Raw genomic sequence first — 20,063 nt, 5'->3', positions numbered from 1 at the left:
AAAATCACTTTGGTGGCTAAAGAGAAGATGGCTTAGCATAGGGAAAGACTTGAATTAAGCAGTCAGCTGCCCCAATTCCCAGCCCTTCTGGCTAGCCCAGCTCTGCGCCTCCTCTCTCTGTCCAGCTGAGAGAAGGCCCCTGAATCTGGGTAGCCCAGGGCAGAGCTGGGAGGCTCCAGCGAAGTAATCTGCCGGGGCTCTTTTAGGAAGAGAGGAGGGTCATCTGTATCAGCTGATGCAATCTTCAAGTCTAATGTACAACCCTGCCTTTGCAGCCTGGCTTGTTCCCGAGCCCCCAGCCTGCACTTAACCTACTTCCAAAGAACTTGCTGCAGATTCTTCTTCCTTTGAGTATGCAGCAGGGCAGCTAGGAGTTAGGAGCCAGGAGCACCTTCAAACTGTTGTTCTCTGAGAGAACTTTTGCTTCTTTCTGGCTTACTTGGTATCTGGCCAACAGATTCTTTACTCCCTAGCTATACCTCCTCCTCCTCCTACCAGATACTCTCCCAGGCCTTTACTCCTGCCCCGTTCCTTTTATCTTCTCTCCACCCATCACATTTCCATGTTCCCGTGCCTGGAAAATCCCAGTATGCATTGCCTACTGTTTCCTACTGCCTGTAATTTCAAGGGTGGGAAATGAATCCTACCTACTTGGACATAACCCCTCCACTTCCTATAAAAAAAACAGCTATTTCTGCCAGCAAATTGTTTTTGTTATCATTGTGTATGTGTGTGTGTATATATGTCTGTCTGTCTTCCCCATCTCCTTCTCCTCTCCTTCCCTCCTTTTTCTTCTCTCTCTCTCTCTCTCTCTCTCTCTCTCTCTCTCTCTCTCTCTCTCTCTCTCTCTCTCTCTCCACCTCCTCACCCCTTCCTCCTCTCCTCTCCCTCATCTTCACTCTTTCCTTATCTGGCTCCTCCATGCTGCTTACACATACTATGTCTTCCCGTTCCTTAAAAGAACCTTACTTGCTCTGACCATCTCCACTAGTTATCATCTTATACTTCTGCCCTTCTTTGTTAAACTACCTTAGAAAGCCATCTATACTACACTTGGTGCTTCCACTTCTTTTCCTTTTAAGCCCTCAACAATCTGGCTTCCATCAACATCTTTTGCGCCAAGTGGCTCTCTCCAAAGTTACTGGTGATTCTCAATTGCCAAAATGAATGACCTTTTCTTAGTCTTTGTCTTTCTTGACTTCTCTTTGACATTTTGATCCCACTCTTCTCCTGGAGACTCTCTTCTCTCTAAGCTTTTGTACCATTTTTTTCTCTCTAAGTTTCCCTACTTGTCTGACTGCTCTTTCTCAGTTTCCTCTCTTGTTCCTTCCCATGAATCATTCCTATTCACTTACAGCAGTGGCTGGCAACAGCATTTTCAGTGGGAGCCAAGGACAAACTAGACATATCAAGAAAAGGTAGTTTTAGGACCCTGAGGCACCTAGCATAATAGGACAAGATACTTAAGGGGAACATCATGAACATCCCACAAAGAAAAGAAAGGACTTCTAACAACCGGATGCTGTGTGTTACCTGTTTGCTACATGAATTCTTTAACCTGAGCTCACTTAGGCTGGACAATCTGTATACTACTGGGAGACTGCGGCACAGACTTTTGGGCGCAAGGTTTATACTAAGTGTTTTCATCTTACCACCTCAGTAAATATCTGTTTCTAAAAACTAAGTCTAAGGGCAGCTAGGTGCTGCAGTGGATAAAGCACCAGCCCTAAAGTCAGGAGGACCTGAGTTCAAATGGGGTCTTAGACACTTAACACTTCCTAGCTGTGTGACTCAGGGCAAGTCACTTAACCTGAATTGCCTCAGAAAAAAAAAAAAGATTTGAAACAAAGTCTTCCTGAAACCAAATTTGTCATTTTATCCACACTGCAAGCCACACTGGCCAAGATCAAAGCTACCAAGGACTGGCAGTAAACTGGCAGAAAAGGAATGCAGTTCCACCCTCTGGGGTAGCTTGTTGTGCAGCTGAGGCTAGAGTGCCATCCAGTGGAGAGAGAAGATGTGGTTAGGCAGGGATGCTTGGATCCTAGATTTCAAGCAGGAAGGTCCCTCAGAGGTCATCAAGTGTGACCCCTCATTTACAGATGGGGAAACTGAAGCCCAGACATCTGAAGTGACTAGCCCAAAGTGACAAGGGTAGCAAACAGCAGACTGCTGGGGGGTTCAGAGATTCCCTGTACCCTAAAAGAAGAATATGCCGGTGAGGAGGCCATTCTAACAGATACAGGGAGTAATGAGAGCACAGCCCCAGTGAGGAGAGAGGATGGCTCATGACAATGGAAAGGCAATTGTCCCCTCCAGAAGAACATGACACCTGTGGAAGGGAATAGGGTAACATAAGGCATCTGACTGTAGAAAACATTGAATCATGAGTTAAAGGAGCCAAGTTTTAATCATGGGTTAAGAAGGCCAAGTTTTCTTTGATAGTAGATAAGCACTGAAAGATTTGAGCTGATGAGTGACCTGACCAGATGGAGACTCTAGTTTTTCTTTTTTCTTTTCACTCCAGGTAAAACCTGATTGCAGAAAATTGTTACAGTGCCAAGAAGCTTGTTTTTGCCAGCCTGGCATCGACAGCATCAGGGTCACTGTGTAGGAGTGAGACAGACTGAGCTATCATCTCTATTCTTCAACCCCTTTTATAAGGTCCTGCCTTCTCTTTGTGTGTCTAACAAACTCCCTAAGAACTTTAGAACTGAGGCCCAAAGAATCTTAGACCCATTAAACCTCCCTGTCTTCCTGGCTGATATACTCAGACCCGAGTCCAAGGCTAGATCCTGTCCTCGTGTAGAAATGGGCCATAGGCCTGCTCATCCAATGGATCTACCCACACCCAGCCAAATCTGAATGGTGACAGCTCCTTTCTTTTATTATTTTTAAGAGGACTTCACTTGATTTCCTTTCTCCTAGCCCTTCCTTCTGTCTTCATCAGCTTTTCATCAGAGGTTATAGAAATAAATTCGACTCTTTTGGAAATCAAGGCCTAGACTGGGGAAGTGAACCTGGCAATAACAGAGCAAGGACCCTATAGGGAAAGAGAAGGGCCAGGAGAGTAAAGAGCCAGAGCTATGGTAAGAGTGATAGTTAGGAAGCTTGGACTATCTGAAGGGGAACAGAAGTTAAAGCTCTTGGAGATGATAAATACTGACAAGCTCCAGGAGACAGACGTTCATAGCCTTTGGTGAGTGACCGATATAGAACAAAGTTAGAGGGCATGGGAATATCCTGACTATGATCAGCTCTTACCATCCAAGGAGCATCCTGGTCTATTTCTGCCTTCAATTCCTTAAACGGCCTCCTCGTCCAAAGACAATCACATGCCTTGTTCTTAAACCCTCCTAAAAACAGTGGTCTTTGTCACATCTGTCCAAGGTATTTGAGGAGAGCCCTGCCCTGAAGTGATCCAAGCCAAGCCAAGCCACATTTATTAAGCACCCTCAATGTGCAAGACGCTGAGGATATAGAGACAAGATAGTCTGCCCTCCAAGGGTTGAAATTTTACCCTGGGGGGTGGAAGTGTGAGGGAATGATTTACAGCTAATTTTGCCAACAGATAAGTACAAACATAATTATTTGAGCAGGAATCACAGAATTTGAGAGTTGGGAGAGACCTCCAAGCCATCTAAATCCCCCTCAAATCCTGGGAGAATGTCTCCTATACCACATCTTACGAGTAGTGGCTGGTCCCTGCTAGAGGACCTCCAAAGAGGCGCCCCCACTACCTCCTGAGCCAACCTATCCTAGTCGAACAGTTCTTAGGCAGTTTGTGAAATCAATCCTAACCCTCCTTGCAACTCCTGCACATTGCTCCTGATTCTGTCCTTTGGGGCCCAGCAAAACAGACTCCCTCTTTCATATGATAGCCCTTAGGTAACCTGGGCTGGGGTCTAGGGGGCGGCTAGAGCACACCCCCAGAAAAGCTCTAGTTAACCATGCTGGAGGATGTTCTCCGGCTTTTATTCTCTCCAGGAATCACCCATTGGGCACTCCATTCTGGGGATGTGGAGAAGTCAGGGACCCATCTATTAATGTCATGGGATATTGGCCTACCACTTAGAGCTCAGGAGAACTTAGCTATAGGCCCAGGCTAGATTGTGACTGCGTAAGGATGGAAGGAGTCTCTGTAGAAGAAATTTTACTATTCCTCCAATTCGACTTGTTCTTTATGGCTGCGCCCCATCAGGATCTGAGTTCTCAGCAGCAGCATTCCCTGGTCAGAGTATAGCTCCCCTTTATCCCAATAATTGTTTCCTCTGACCCCAGCCAGTCTGAAATAGACTCTTTAGCTGGAGCTTTTCAATGTCTAGCTTTAAAAACTCCTCATTTTGAGTTTCATCCTATTAGTTTCAATTTCTACATTAGCTCTCAGTGACTGGGAGATAGTCAAATTTACAAAACTATCACTCTAGATACTGCTTTTTGTTTTTTGTAGGCCATACTGTAATGCCACACAGAAAACTGACTTGAGTGAGACTAAGTCAGTCTTTTTAATAAATTTAATAACATAATAATAATAAATTTAATAAATGCTAATCATATTTGTTAAACTCCTCCTATGTGCCAGGCACTGTGCTGAGAGCTGGGGATAAAAAAAAAGGCATTGGTAGTCCCCACTCTCAAAGAATTCAGAGTGCCATCAGGGGGATATTTATTATTGTGGATTATTGTGCAATTATTGTGGACAAATTACACACACATACATATACCCAAGACACACAAACACAATAACACATACATACAATACACACACAATATACACATAAACACAGTACATGGACACAACATATATACACACAATACATATGTATCCATGCCTACAAAATACACACATATATACGCATATATACCCAGACATACAGCCCGTGACACTCAGAGAACAGTGTCAGTAAATAAGGCTTTTTTTGGCTCAAGGCCTCCTTTTGCTCACATGTCTTGATGTCTCCATAGGCAACTCTGGTACTCCAAAGCAATGCCAGAAGCACTCCATCACTCAGAGATTTTGTCCAAGCCTTCAGAGAACACCATGTGTGGGAAGCTGGCTATTAAGTGTTGAATTCTTTTGTCGTAGCACCTGTGAAACAAAGAGAAATAATCAATACTCTTTGGTTCATTCCACTCCCTTCCATTTCTGCAAAGATAGTGGCAGATTGACAGAAAAGTGGGCAGAGGTGGACACAAGTAAGCCCAGAAAATATGCCGCTACAGATTTCTTTTTTTTTTTTTAATTAAAGCTTTTTATTTTCAAAACACATGCATGGATAATTTTTCAAAACTGACTCTTGCAAAACTTTCTGTTCCAAAATTTCTCTCCCCTTCCCTCTTCCCTTCCCCTAGATAGCAAGTAATCCAATATATGTTAAACATGTTAAAATATATGTTCCATCCAATATATGCATACATATTTATATAATTATCTTGCTGCACAAGAAAAAGCAGATCAAAAAGGAAAAAAAATGAGAAAACAGAATGCGAGCAAACAACCACCAAAAGAGTGAAAATGCTATGTTACATATTTCTGACATAAACTTCCAAGACCAACAACTATGGAAAAAGGCGAGCAACCATTAGGGAAAGCAACTGAGAATTATGCAAATGAAGTAAGTGAAATGTCCACAGGCTTTGACCCAGAGATCCCACTACTGGTCATATACCCTAAGGAGATGAAAGGCAGAAAGAAAGGTCTTATATCCACCAATGTACTCAGAGCAGCACTTTCTATGTTTGCAACAAAGAACAGAAACAAAGGGGAATGGCTAAACAAATTATTTTACATTACTGAGATGCAGTATTACTGCCTGTGAGAAACAACATGATGAAAACACAGAAGTTACCAAGACTTGCTGCATTTCGCACTGATGCCAGCTCAAGTAAGAATTCAAGGAAACCTGGGAAGATTTGTATAAAATTCTATTGAGGGAAGTCAGCAGGAACCAATATACAAAATGACTGTAAAACCAGCAAACAGTAGGTGCTTGATAGATGCTAAACTAACACACTCACACTCTCTCACACTCTCTCTCTCTCTCTCTCTCTCTCTCTCTCTCTCTCTCTCTCTCTCTCTCTCTCTCTCTCTCTCTCTCTCTCTCTCTCTCTCTCTCTCTCTCTCTCTCTCTCTCTCTCTCTCTCTTTCTCTCTCTCTCTCTCTCCCTGTCTGTCTCTCACAAAAGTGATAACTCCCTAACTAGAGGAAAAGGAAGGAATTTGTTGAGAAATGAAAGCAAGTGAAAAACAAAAGATGTCCTTTTTAAAAGGTGAGGCAAAGCACATCTCTCACAGAAAATATAATTGGAAAAAAAGTTGGACTGAGCTTTCGTCAAGGACAAAGGCAGGCCAGTCAGCCAGAGTTCTCCAGTGGTACCTAGAGACTGTTTCCCTGTCATGTTGTGGAGAACTTCTATGCAGGTTGTATGGAAGGACATACTTAGAAGAGTCATAATGAAAAGGCACAGAAAGCTAGCAGTCATACCCATGGGCATGGGGGAGGTCCAAGTTGGTGCCCACATCACAGATCAACCATGAATGTATCTTTTGGGGGTGTTGCTGAATTCGGTTTTGGCACATTATACAAACCTAGAGAGACTCAGAAGTTAATCTCCCCCACTTAAACAAGATGACATAAAAAAGAGATTGAGCTAAACAGTATAAGCAACCTTATATTTGTATGTCGTCTTGTTTGTCCAAAGTAAGGAAAGGGAGTGGGCTTTAACTTTAATAAGTTGGTACCGATAGATGGCACATGCCATTTTGAGCTGAGTTCTACTACCGAGTTGAGTACCATTCCATACAGTCTTCATTTACTTGGTTGCATTCATTGGATATGTTATTTGTTTGATTCTGTAGTTTCGCTCAACATCATCTCCTCCATGTCTTTCCAGTTTTATTTGAACCTTTAAGGGGCAGAGGAACCTGGTGGTGGATGTCTTTAAGATATTCACTCAATATGGAAGATGGCTGATTCAAAAAGAAGGAACAATTTTGTAATGTTCTTGGTACAATGGCAAACTGTTCTAGAACCCCTGGAGAACTTAGCTCCAATGATATATCAGAAGCATCCTTTAGTATTCAGAAACTGCCACTGAAACACTCCTACTTTGGAAATATCTGTTCTTTGGACCCCGTAAAGGACCCCCTGAAGGAGCTTTTGTCCTGAGACAAGCCAGGCCAGTAAACATGTTCCCCCACACTATCGACTCTCCACTCTCCCATACACCCCACCGAAGGCTCAATAATTAGAATCTCTACATTGTGAGCCAGGAAGACCACAGGCTACCCATTAAGGACCGAAGATCACGATATGGGCCCACCTAATACATGACTCAAAGGAATGGATCTCTCTGGGAGGCAGAATGTCTTGTTCCTATTTTATGGGTAGACCCTAGAGATGGACCACGTGCTTGGAGACCAGTTATTGATTGGTGTCTGCTCCAGGGAGAAAAGTATTGAGTAAATTTTAGGCTAAAGGAAGCTAGGATAATTTTTGCTCTTCCCCCAGAGTCCATCCAGTATGATGTTTTTTACATATAGTCTTAATAAATGATTGTTGAATGAATAAATTGGGTCTCCCTGCTTAACTTGTTGTGTCTAGGAATAATAATAAGTGGTGTTTGGATAAGAAGCTACTTCTTACAAAAGGCTTTGAATGCAATAATGTTGCAAACCTCATCTACATCATGTAACAATTCCTATAGGTTAGCAAGTAGGAGTGTTCACCCAATGTACAAAGGAGAAAATGGGCTTAGAGAGGCAATGTAATTTGCTCAGGATTACATAATTAGTAGAGGCAAGTTTAGAACCAGGTTCTTCCAGAATCCAAACCCAATAAAACTTACTGCCTCTCAGAGAGATCCATTTCTTTGGCTCATAAAGACTTGGGAGCTTCCAGCAGCTCAGTTAAAATGCAAGTATTTCTGGAAATGAGCATGCCTTTATTTGCTAATAGGCTAGTAGAGAAATTAGGCATTGGTTATATGGAGAAGGAAGGTGCCAAAGATCAGTGGGAGACCAGGAATAGTGAAAAGAACATGGTACTGAAGTCTTAGGACCAAGTTACTGTCACTTTCTAGCTTGTGACCAGGAGCACCTCAGTTTCCTCATCTGTCAAATGGCAACGGTATTATTTTCCCTATCTCAGGGAGATTTTGTTAAGATCTGATGAGGGAAGAAAACTCTAATGGCCCACACAAACATAAGTTTATGTACTATCATAAATATGCAATTGTGTCCAGATCTATACATGGACCACAAAACGCTGGGGGGAGAGAAGGTCCTCAAAATTTTGGCAAAGATCCAAAGTTATAATGACCCGCTTCTACCTAATTCTCTGGTCCCTGAGATGTTTTTGCAAAAACCATCTCTAATAATTGGATTATTTTCTGAGCTTCCCAATTGCTCCTTTAGTGATAGAATAGTTATAGCCTGTAATTGAGAACAAGCAAGCTATGTCTGAATTGTAGGATTCATTTCAGGTTGACCTGAACCTGTCATTCAATCCTGTGCCCTGGTTGGCAAGAACACATGCTCAGCTGTTAGATGTCCAGGTAAAAACTGAATTTCCATAGGGAGGAGGCTCAGCAGCTCCTTTTCTCTCTTTCCTTGCTTTTCTTTTCTTTAAAACAACTTTGATTACATGATCAGAAAGAGAAGGTTAAAAAAGGAATTAATTTTTTCAACTTTCAGAAGATTTTCTAAGAAGAATACCATAAATAAAACACTGAGCAATCCAGTGCTGACTTTTGACTTTTTTTTCTTTTTTTTAAGCTTTGAAAGAGTATGACCTGCCAATGAATGTGCAGTGCGTTGGCCCGGGCTGGTTGCTTCTGCTGGACCGTTACATACCACAACACGGATGGTCTACACATAGCAGGGTATTTCACCTGGCAGATTACAGGCTGGCCACTCCCATATACTTTTTCTGAATTTAAGAAGTCAGTTTTAGGATTCCAGCCTTCTAGAAAAACTAGCTACTTTTGCTAGGTATTTATCTGGTAGAAGAGTAGGGAATTATTTCCATGTCAGCAGATGTCCTGGCCATTTGGAAAGACTGGGCTATGGCCAGGGGGAATGAAACTAAACAATACTAAGAAGGAGAGGTAGCCTTGGGAAAAGCTATGTCCATATCCTGTTGGCACATGGATAATCTATAGCAAATTGCTTGCCATTTTAAGGAGTTGGGAGAGGAGGAAGAGAATTTGGAATTCAAACTCCAAAAAACAAATGTGAAAATTTGTTTTTATATGTAATTGAGAAATAAGAAATTTTAAAAAAAAAGAAAAGAAAAAGAAAATTGAAGTGATAATCTCTCACACACCAGAAACATTCGTGTCAGTATATTCATTGCAGATATCTAAGTGTCAAAGCATTATGGGGATGGAGACAGAGACTGAGGAAAGAGGCTGAAGGTTCAATAAGATTGACAAGAAGAGCAAAGGTCAGAAAGCTCAGCTCCCCAAGAATAATTGATTACATTCACTACTTCCAACACTTTCTTCCATCCCAACACCTGCTGGAATAGCTTTTAAGCCCCACGAACTCCTCAGACGGGAAGCTTCTGCTGATACTAATAGGCCCCTCCTCCCCTATTTCCCCATCCCTTCTGAATCCCTCTGCTAGATGCCATTTGAGACAGATGCAGCTAGAGATCCATCCCTGACCTTTAGCTGCCAGCCGCTGAACAGCTGAACAGCTGGACAGCCCATCTTTTAAAAATAAAACTTGCCCCCTAGCATGAGATGATGACACCCCCTTCAAATGAGAGGAATGCTCTTCCAGATCTCCTCACCCAGTTGATACACTCTGCAATGGCCTGTCACCCACAGCTGGCCCCTACCTCTTCTCACCTGCGCCACCTAATGGGATTTTTCTGGGTTCTTTCTAATGTAAGCACAGCAAGCCTGCAAATCCAAGGAAAGACAAGGATTTATTGCCGTCATTTTATTCTAGAATAATGTTTTCAGAAATTCTGCCCAGCAGCTTCAATCCCTTCTTTCAATGGGCACAGACAGATAGCCAGGCATGAAATGCAGAACCCAGAGAGAGCTTGGGACAGAAGACAGTGGTACGAAAGAATCCAACAGCTGAATGCCTTCGATCTGAACAGTGGATTAAAAAACTATTTGGTGCATTCTGAATTTCAAGGTATCGCCCTCCCTCTCGCCCTTTCAACCCCATATAAGAGAAGGCCGCCGTTTGAGACAGGCATTTATGTGGAACCAGACAGTACATCTTTCTATAGATCAGTTCTTTCTCTGGAAGTAGATAACATCTTCTTTCCCAAATCCTTTGTAGTAGATATGAATGATCAGAATAGCTTAGTCATTCACAATTGCTCTTTGGAAGAGACTGTTCTTATTACATACAATGTTCTCTTAGCTCTTTTGGTTTTACTCTGCATTATTTCATGCAAGTCTTTCCTTATTATTCTAAAATCAACCTGCTCATTTCTTACAGCATAATAGCAGTCCAGCACAATCACATACCACAACGTATTTAATCACTCCCCAATTGCCGGGTATCCCTTCCACTTCCAGTTCTTTGCCACCAAAAAAAGAGCTACTATAAATCATTTTAGAACATATACATTATTTTTCCTTTTTCCTGATAACTTTAGGAAACAGATCTAAAGTGGTATTGCTAGCTCAAAGCTTACACACGGTTTTAGAACTCTTTGGGCATATTTCCAATGGATTTTCTTAATGTGAACATCCCTTGATGCTATTATCTGTCCTGTTCAGACCACACAGGGAGTGCTGCTATTGTTCAGTCATTTTTCAATCGTGTCTGACTCTTTGTGACTCCATTTGGGGTTTTCTTGGAAAAGATACTAGAGTGGTTTACCATTTGTTGTCTGGCTCATTTTACAGATAAGGAAACTGAGGCGAACAGGATAAGGTGACTTGCCAGCTATTAGGTGTCTGAGGCCAGATTTGAGCTCTGAACTGAGGTCTTCCTGACTCTATGCGCAGAGCTTTATCCATATAGGGTGTATTGTGTTCAATTCTGGGAGCCAAGAGTTTAAGAAGGACATGGATAAGCTGGCCCCATGGAGAGCGGGCCCAGGAGAGGATGGAGAAGGGCTTTTAGTCCATGCCACTGGACGGGGACCATAAAGGAAACAGAGGGGTTTAGTCTGAGGAAGGGTCAAGTATGTCCCCAATTCTGTGAGTGTATTCTTTCTTTTTCAACCAGTTCAGGTGAGAGTGATGTTCAGATGTCAGTAATTGCCCTCTATCCTTTCTTCCTTGGGAATAAAGGTGCTATAAAACTGAAAGATTATTAATAAAAATACATTTAAACTACAAGAGATTTGTGGTTTCTTCTATTTCCTTCCACATATATGGAAATGATCACATGTGATGATGTTTGTCAGCTATAAAATAACAAAGACATTAAACGAATTTTTTAAATTAATGCAAAAAGAAAGGGAATGAGCATTTATATATAGCACCTACCATGTGTCAGGCACATTACAAATATTGTCTCATTTGATACTGTGGGAGATAGTTGTTGTCATAATCCCCATTTTACAATTGAGGGAACTGAGGCAAACAGAGGTTATATGACTTGACTATGGTCACACAGCTAGTAAGGATGAATTCGAACTCAGGTCTTCCTGACTCTGTGCCATGTACTCTATGCACTATAGTAACTAATTGTCTCAAAGAACAGGGATACAAGAGGTGGCCACAGAAAAGGGACTCATCTCTTTTGGGACAGGATTATAACTGTCTTCCATGACTTCTTCTTATCATCTTGTCCTCACTACATAAGCATTTCCTTTTTTCTAAATTAAATTTATTTTATTTTCAGATCTCCATGCTCTCCCTCCCACTTTCTCCCCCTACCACATCACCCCCCCCCCAAAAAAACCTAACAAAATAAGAAAAAAACCCCACTATAAACAAGTTTAGTCGAACAAAGCAAATCCTTTTATTGGCCATGTCCAGTTTTTAAAAAACACTCTCAATCTGTATCAGATATCCATCACTTCTCTATCAGAAGTTGGGTATAAGCATTTAGTTGTAGGGCTATCTGGGGTGTCCCTGTCCTATTGTGAGTTCTCAGCTGACCTATATGATTCTTTAATGTTCTCTGGCCATCCCTGGGCCTCTAGCTTGCATCCTATCCCAATACCTCCTTAAATCAGAAAGATATCTCTGAAAATCCAATGCAAACGACAGGTGGGTGTACGAGTGTGATGTGTGTGCCCGTGCTTATATAACCAAGAGCTTTCTATAGCTCCCTCTGAAGTAAAAGTATGGGACTGCAAGAATGTTTGTTAATTTGTCTTAACTTCAATTTGGATGGTGTCACTGTATACCTCAATCGTATATTGGTTGCATAACTGTTGTCCAGGTGGTCCACCAGCAATGTGAAAAGGAAGCACTAGCAAACTCAAATTCTGTAATTGTTGTTTTTAAATAAATATAAATAGATCAAAATCAGTACCTGATGATATGACTCACATCTTGCTCATTGGGTGCCTCTTTTATTCTGAAATTTAAGCACTCTAATTATTAATCTATTTAGAAAGCGTCATAGCTTAATGAAAGATTCCTATGTACCATTCATTCTTTCTCAGATTCTGAAATCTGGGGCTGGAAAAATACTTGTCAACTTGTACCTCAATATTTCCTGCCTATGGCATCATCAGCAAAACACTAAAGGATTTTTTTTTGTTTGTTTTTTGTTTTTAATACAAGATTTTCTTTTTATTCTGAGAACAGGCTGTAATTGTGTTCCAAGACCCAGGCTGCCTAATTACATTTGAGGACAAACTTCTTGGTTGTGGTGACCTGGGAAACAAACAACGTGGAGAGTTTATAAGTGAACAACTGGTTTTAACTCTTATGAATATTTGTCTTTTGGAAGGAAAAGAGCTAAATGGATTAAAATAGTCATAATAGAAACATTTCTAACAGCACAAAATGGGAAACAGAGGCAGCTAGGTGAACAGTGGATAGACCCTAAAGTCAGGGGGACCTGAGTTCAAATTCAGCTTCAAACACTGTGTGACCCTAAGCAAGTCACTTAATCCTGATTGCCTTTAAAAACAAAAAGGGGGCATAACAAAATGAACAAAAGCCCTAACCAAAGGTTATTTTGTGGCCATAATGGATTGCTGTGTGGCACTAGACAGGTCTTCAATGTGAGTCTTCTCATCATCAATGCAGATTGCAATTTATGTATGTCTGCTAATCTTGAGAAATTTGCATCCCTATTTTCTCTGAAATCTGGAGTCCTTTAAGACCTGGGGTCTCATGGGTCTATGGATTGAGTTCGGAACATCTGGGCACTCGGATGGAGAAAAATACGTCTTTCTTTTCACTCGCCTCTGATTGAGATTTAACATTTTCAAATACAAATTTTTAAAAATATTCTGAGAAAGGGTCTATTGCTTTCACCAGACTGCCAAAAAAAAGTTACCTCTCCAGGAGGTGCTGGAACTTTGAGAAGTGTGAATATGAAAAAAATTCAAGATATTATGGGAAGACTTGCATGAAATGAGGCAGTGAAGAAAGCAGATCATGAAGAGCAAGACCCACTAAGAACTGTGCCCATGTGGGTGGCAGGAGCCAGAGGGGACAGGTTTCTGCACTAGGACTCAGGGAGCTTGGCTTCCCGGCTCTGTGCCCACGGGATGGCCACCCTCACAGCAGCTGCAGCTGGAGTGCCTGGCACAGAATAGAAAGGGTTAAGAAATGTTTGACTGACTGATTGAGTCCTGCCTCTGGCACTTTCTGGCTCTGTGTTTCCGGGCAAAAGCCTTCACCTCTCTGAGCCTCAGTTTCCACATCAATAAAATGGAGATCATGATACCAACAGTGGCTACCTTGTAGGGTTGTTGGGAAGATCAAAGAGATAGATAATGTGTGGGTGCTAGGGATTCCCATCCAAAGTATAAGCTAGTGGCAAAAACAAGAAGTTTCAGTAGCTAAGAAGATCTATTGTCTGAAGGCAAGCATCCAACTTGATCTTAGGGATACAGGAAGAGTCTGGTGGCAGCAGGGGATTGCCAGCAAGTCCAGAAGTCAGAGTATTCAACCACGAAGACTTGTGTCCCGAGTGGGGTCAGCAGGCAGGCTGGCAGGCGACCAGCAAGAAGCATTTTTTTTTAAGTGCTTGCTAGGAGCCAGGCACTGTGCTAACTGCCAAGGATACAAAGAAAGGCAAAAGCAGTCCCTCCCTGGGAGGAGTCACAAGGCACACGTCACATAGCCACGGGCTAAAGTGAGGGACTCTCCCAGGGAAGGCAAACTGGGAAAGCTTGCTTGCAAAAGTAGGAGTTTAGCCAGGAGACCAAGGCGAGGAGAGAGAGCAGTCCAGACCCCCCCTGGGATCGGCCAGGGAAAAGACAAAGTGATGAGACCTGGAGGACCCTATTCAGTGTAAGGCAAGGTGGCCAAAGCAGCAGAATCATCCAGCCAGTGGGAGAGAACGAGGGGTGGGAAGGCTAGAAACGTAGGAAGGGAGCAGCTCTGAGAGGCTTCTCTATTTCATTCCAAGGTACTAGGGAGCTACTAGAAATGACCGAGTTGAGCTCAGAGCAGCTAAGCTTTAGGAACTTCCCTTTGGGAGCAGAGGGGAGGACTGTAGAATTGTATGGCAGCTTGAGGTGAGGAGTCCGCCTCCCAGCTCCCGCAGCTGAGTGGATGTGCGGAGGTGAAGATAAAAGGTCTGCCCCAGGCTGATGGCTGGGGGAGTAGTAGGAGAAAGGTCGAGAAGGTTGAAATTACCATCACAATGACCTTGACCCTAGCCCAGATGATTCGGATGGGTGGAGAGTGAGGAGGTGGGCGTGACCCTGTGATTGGGAGCCTGGGTAATGGGAAAATGGTACAGTGAAGCGAGGAGAGGAGAAGGTGGGGCCGGGGGAGAGAAGAGAATTCGTTCTCTTTTGGACGTAAAGAGTTTGAGATATCTGCTATTGCGGAAAAGAGTAACTAGGGCTGGGTCCAGAGTCCACTTCCTTGGCCACCACCAGTACCAACTGTTGCCCAACTGCCACCGTCAGACCCATAAGCTCCAGAGCCCCGGGAGGGGCAGCAATCCCCTTCTGAGCCTCCCTGGAGGCAACCCAGAGCAAACATGAGCTGGCATCTACTTCTGCTTCTTTCAATGGCCACAGCTTCTGAAGAGTCCCCAAATTCTAGAAGTCCTTGGTGCTGTCAAATGGCTCAGCACCATGGGATGGATAGAAGTGACATCACGTTTCCATCCGACTTGAGCAAACTAGGTTGAGCGATCCAGGAGACAGAATAGCAGTCTGGGAGTCCGAAGAAGGGAGTTAAAGTTCTACCTCAGACACTCACTAGCTGTTTGACCCCCTAGGCCGGTCACTTAAGCTCTAGCCTGGAAAGGAAGAATAATAATAGCACATACCTCAAGGGGGTATGGCGAGGATAAATGAGATAAGGCGTGCTTTGCAAATACCCTTTGATCCAGCAACACCAATACTAGGTCTTTATCCCTGAGAGCATAACAAAGGGAAAAGTACTCACGAGTTAAAAAATGTTTATTGGTGACAAAGGGAGCTCCCTGGATTGGGGAACGGCTCCACCGTTTGCGGTATATGAAAGCCATGGAATGCTTTTGTGCCATGAGAAATGGGGAGTAGGGAGAGGTCAGAAAAACCTGGAAAGATTTATGTGAATTGATGCTAAGTGAGAGGGGAAGAACCAGGAGAACAGATCTGGGAATTGTGATCTGCGGGACTATTTTCCCATAAAAGGGAAATTTAGAGTATGGCGTGACACAGCAATCTGTCCCCCACATACATTTGGTTCTCTTGCACTTGGTCATTGAGGAAATTCCTTCTGTTTGACTCTGACATATCTGTGTGGAACAAGGGTTTTGTTTTTCTTTCATTTCCAGTTCGAGAGGGGAAAGAGAAATGGTAGTTTTTTTGCTATTGAAAAAATAATAAAATTTATTTTTTAAAAAAGTCTGAATGCACATTGAAGTTTACTTTTTCATTTTATTTTTCTTGCTTTTTTGCAACATGGCTAATATCGAATATCTCCTATGACTCCATGTGTATAATAGCTAAATTGCTAGCCTTCTCAAAGGCCTAGGGGAGGGGCTCGGGCTGGGGAATTTGGAACTCTCTCCGTATAGTAGGCTTGATCTCCTGGGACTTGAATTAGTTGTTTAACTTAAAAAAAAAAAAAAAAAAAAAAAACAATAACCCACAGATCTTATTGCCAAGTTAAGATTTTCCATATGCCAATAACATAGTCTCTGTCCTCCATAAATATGACAGGACAACTCATTGAGGCTAAAGGCTTTTGTTTTTCCAATAGGACGTAGGGATGGAAGAGGGTCCCATTTTTGTCTGATGTCCCTCAAACCAAAAGCACGCACGTAAGGGCTGGAGCCTTCCCGAGGGCGGAGACTGGGGGCTTTCGGGCTTCTTTCAGGATCTCCTATGAATCCCCCCACCCAGTCCCCCAGGGCTCAGCACAGTACCAGGCACAAAACAAAGGTGCGTGTCCTTCCCTTCTTTCCTTTTCCTAGCCTTCTCCCCCCCATCCATTCTCTTCCCCTCCCTTCCCTGGCCCCCACCCCCTACCCCGGGCAGGCCCGCCACCCGCCGCAGCAGCCTCGCTCTCCGCCCCCACCTCCCCCCAATCCAGCTGTCGGATCTCGGATCTCGCTGGCCCACGTGGCTCCCCGGACTTGCCGCAGCCGCCGCCGCAGCAGCCACTGCAGCCACCACCGCAGCCCCAGCCGGGAGGGGGGGGGGGGGGAGGGGGAAAAGGCCCCCAGGCGGCGGGGAGGCGGGGGAGAGGGAGGAGTCCCGGGGGAGGGGGGGAGGCTGGCGGGCACGCCGGCGGCCTCTTCCCAGCGGGCCCGTGGGCCCAGCGCCTGGCCACCGGCCAGTCCACGAGTGGCCTGGGACGTCTGCCCTGGGCTCCGGGCCTGGGGCACGCGGGAAGCTGGCACTTCCGGGCAGAACTGGCTCCCAAACTCGCCGCCCGGTCCGAGTCGGGCAGCCCGGGGCGGGTGGGACCCGAGCCGCCCACCAACCAATCAGAGCAGGAGGCAGAGGCTTGAGGGGGCGGGGCGGATCGCGCTCTCCTCCGCAGCCAGCCGGCTTTGGAGCATCCCGCCGCTACGCCGGCATCTGGCCCAGGGGCGGGGATCCGCGCCGGCCCAGCCCGCTCCTCCCCGAGCCGTGGGATCCAGACCCGCGTGACCCCAAACACTTTAACCTGGAAGGACCCTCAGAGATCGTCCTGGAGATAGAGCGCCTCACTTTCCCTGGGAGGAAAAAGTGTAGGAAGTGGGGCCCCTGGCCCAGAAGCCGGCCGGGTTTCCAACCTTTCTCACTAGGGGCTGTTGCTCTCAGCGAGCGGCGTGCCCCTTCTCCTCATGCCAGTCCCACCCCGTTTCTGTCCGAGGGATGCACGAATAAGCGGATGAACCCTCCCCGCACATCTGGGAAGGCCTTTCTATGTACAAGCACCAGAAGTAAAACTCCTGCGCCCAAGGAGCCGCCATTCTAATATATAGCTAACACACAGAGGGCAGTGGGAGCCAGGGAAGGCAGCTCGGGTCTGGGGAGGCAGAGATCAGGAATTCACGGGACACAAGGCAAGAGAGCTTGCTACCAAAACAAGAAAATGGGCCACAGGCCCCCGAGTCATGCTAGGCAGACAGCAACCCTGGCTGGCTGGCACGTGGAGGCAAAGCGTGGTCTGCTTCGCGAGGGGGCTAAGTGGGCACTCACCCAGGCACCCTTCACCTACACAGCTGGGGGCCCAAATGCTATCTGCACGAATGCAATGGCTTGAAACATGCCCAAGGTTCCTGTTGGGGAAACTGCTGGTTGGTTGGAAGGATCTGGAGAAGCAATACAGAAAAACATTTATCCAGCGCTCACTGGAGCAACCCGGGGCATAGAAAATCAGGCCTAGAGTCGGGAAAACCTGAGTTAAAATTAGGCTCAGACATTACCAGATGTGTGACCCTGGACAAGTCACGTAACCGTGTTTGCCTCAGTTCCACATCTGTAAAGTGAACTGAAGAAGGAAATGGCAGACCACTCCAGAATCACTGGCAAGAAAACTCTAAATGAGATCATGAAGAGTTGAACATGACTGAAATAATTGAAAAACAATAAGCACCCAGTAAGAAGCTAGATGGCTCAGTGGAGAGAGTGCAGGGCTTGGAGCCGGGAAGACCCGAGTTAAAACTCGGCCTCAGACTCTTACTAGCTGTGTGACTCTGAGTCGGTAAAGTGAGCTGGAGAACGAACGGCAAACCACTCCTAGAAAACCTCATATGACCAGTACTGATGTGCTGTAGTGCCCAGGGTCACAAAGAGTTGGACGTGCAAGCGCCATTATAAGTGTCAGGCACGTGTTAAGAGTTTTGTAAATAGTATCTCATTTGATAGATAATATTTCTAGAATTGGGGAAAGAGCCTGTAGATGGTTCTCTGCTCAGAGCTTGCAGTCCACTGGTACTCAGGAAGAGGATCTATTGTCTGTGGGGAGCAGGGCACAGATACAAGCCCAGCATCAAGCTGACTCACTCATGTGACTTCCTTGGGGACAAGAACTTTCTAAGTGTTCCCCTGATTTACAACTGGGTCACTGGCTGTTAAGGGAGCTCCCTAGCCTAGGAAGAGAAAGGTTAGCCCTGCCTCTGACGGCTTTTTTTATTTCTTTCCGAGTTGGTCACACAGGAAAAACTCTTGAGCTTGCCCTGGCTGGCAGACCCCACCTTCCTCATCTTTAGGGCTGGTCAAGGATTTGATAAACGCACCTACTTGAATACTTCAAGGGATCTTCATTTCAGCCATGTTAGGTTTTGATTCAGATACAAATTCCTCCCTCACTTAGTATATAGTTTAGTGAACCACTATAGTAAAAAATCCAAATCATCACTGGGTAGCTAACCCTGTTCAAAAGAAATTAACTCATTCATGATAAACAGACAGGGAGATGATATTTGCCCAGTTATTTCAGTTATATTCAAAAGTTCATACTCCGTTTGGGGTTTCCTTAGCAAAGGTGCTAGAATGGTTTCACGTTTCTTTCTCCAGCTCATTTTACAAATGAGGAAACGACTTGTCCAGGGTCATACATGGAAGAAGTATCTGAGGCTAGGTTTGAACTCAGGAATATGAGTCTTTCTGACTTCAGGCCCAGCCCTCTATCCATGGTGCCACTTGATGGAACATTTTACCAAGTGCTTACTATCTGCCAAGTGTAAATGACAGACAAGTTGTAATATCTCGCTTTTCAGAGCTGTTTGCATTTTATCTATCATTCATTCTATAATATCTTTTTTAGCACCAAATATGTGCAAAGTATTATGCTGGCCACTAGCACAGTGATAAGAAGTAGAAGAATCAGTTCCCACCCTCAAACACTTTAGGAGGAGAGAGAAAAACATGCAAATAGATATGACAAGGCAGTATCTTTGTTATATAAGTAATGGAAACAGAGCTCCAATAAAAGATGGGGGGGGGGGGAAGGAAATCACTCCAGCCAGGATGCTCATGCTAGTTCAGAAAGGTAGCATCCGAATTGAACCTGGAAAGATGGGTGGGATTTCAAAAAGTGAAGGTACTACAGGATATGGGCACATCAAGACCAAAGGCAGGGAAGCTGGAAAGCATAAGGCACAAGGAGGGGGAGACGTGGGTAATCCTGTCTAGTTACAGCAGAGGATTCTCAGGAGTGAAGGGAAATAAGGTTAGTAAGGCAGATGATGCCAGATTATGGAGAGCCTGGAAGTCTGGGCTAAAGGGTTTGGACTTTATCCTGCAGATAATGAGAAGGCCCAGAAGGATTTTGAACTGGAAAATAACAAGGAAAAAAGCTTTGTCTGGCAGAAGTCAGTGATCTCTTTAGCCCCGAGTGTCACCATTAAGCTAAGAAATGTTTGTCAGGCCTAATGCATGCGTAAAGGAAAAAGAAATAAAGGAGAGATAAAGGAGAAAATAAAGGGAAAGACAAAGAGCAGAAGACACCGTGGAAAGGAGAGGATGGGGACAGATTAGGCAACTACTTGGTTGGAAAAGGCGGGTGGGGGGG

The 20,063-nt window shown here is 44.5% G+C and overlaps 1 protein-coding gene across 1 annotated transcript in view; it reads right to left on the bottom strand.

Moving 5' to 3' along the window:
- The window catches only part of XKRX (XK related X-linked), a 67,730-nt gene that overhangs the window by 32,129 nt on the left and 15,538 nt on the right, over positions 1–20,063 (bottom strand). Inside the window, exon 2 of the mRNA XM_074277057.1 lies at positions 4,946–5,089. The gene's annotated coding sequence lies outside the window, so the exon portion shown is untranslated. The remainder of the gene's footprint in view (positions 1–4,945; positions 5,090–20,063) is intronic.

Source organism: Sminthopsis crassicaudata, chromosome X (genome assembly GCF_048593235.1).
Source record: "Sminthopsis crassicaudata isolate SCR6 chromosome X, ASM4859323v1, whole genome shotgun sequence".
Classification (NCBI taxonomy): domain Eukaryota; kingdom Metazoa; phylum Chordata; class Mammalia; order Dasyuromorphia; family Dasyuridae; genus Sminthopsis; species Sminthopsis crassicaudata.
Note: the sequence above shows the minus strand (reverse complement) of the source record. Positions and strands in the feature narration are given on the sequence as shown.